The sequence below is a fragment of the Sinocyclocheilus grahami genome, unplaced genomic scaffold, assembly GCF_001515645.1.
Source record: "Sinocyclocheilus grahami isolate Dianchi unplaced genomic scaffold, SAMN03320097.WGS_v1.1 scaffold34.1, whole genome shotgun sequence".
Classification (NCBI taxonomy): Eukaryota; Metazoa; Chordata; class Actinopteri; order Cypriniformes; family Cyprinidae; genus Sinocyclocheilus; species Sinocyclocheilus grahami.
This window is the reverse complement of record NW_015505213.1, coordinates 1906897-1907116: the sequence shown is the minus strand read 5'-3', so window position 1 is coordinate 1907116 and position 220 is coordinate 1906897. Positions and strand designations below refer to the sequence as shown.

The window sequence follows — 220 nt, the reverse complement described above, 5'->3', positions numbered from 1 at the left end:
TCCAAAAGAGGACACGACTAGAAATCAGTGGTTAAGTTGTATTTACAACACTGTTCCAAAACAGTTCAACCCAAATATTCAGATGTGTGCAGCACATTTTATGGAGGACTGTTTCCTGATCCTGGTAGAGTAGACTACATGGTGTTTGGACTCACAGACTGTAAGTAAGTTTTTATATATTTAAAGAATTTGCCACTGACGATTCAGATGCGGTTTTATG

General features: G+C 37.7%; 1 protein-coding gene across 1 annotated transcript in view; it reads left to right on the top strand.

Moving 5' to 3' along the window:
- Positions 1–220, top strand: part of LOC107581348 (TFIIH basal transcription factor complex helicase XPB subunit-like) — a 22506-nt gene that overhangs the window by 15823 nt on the left and 6463 nt on the right.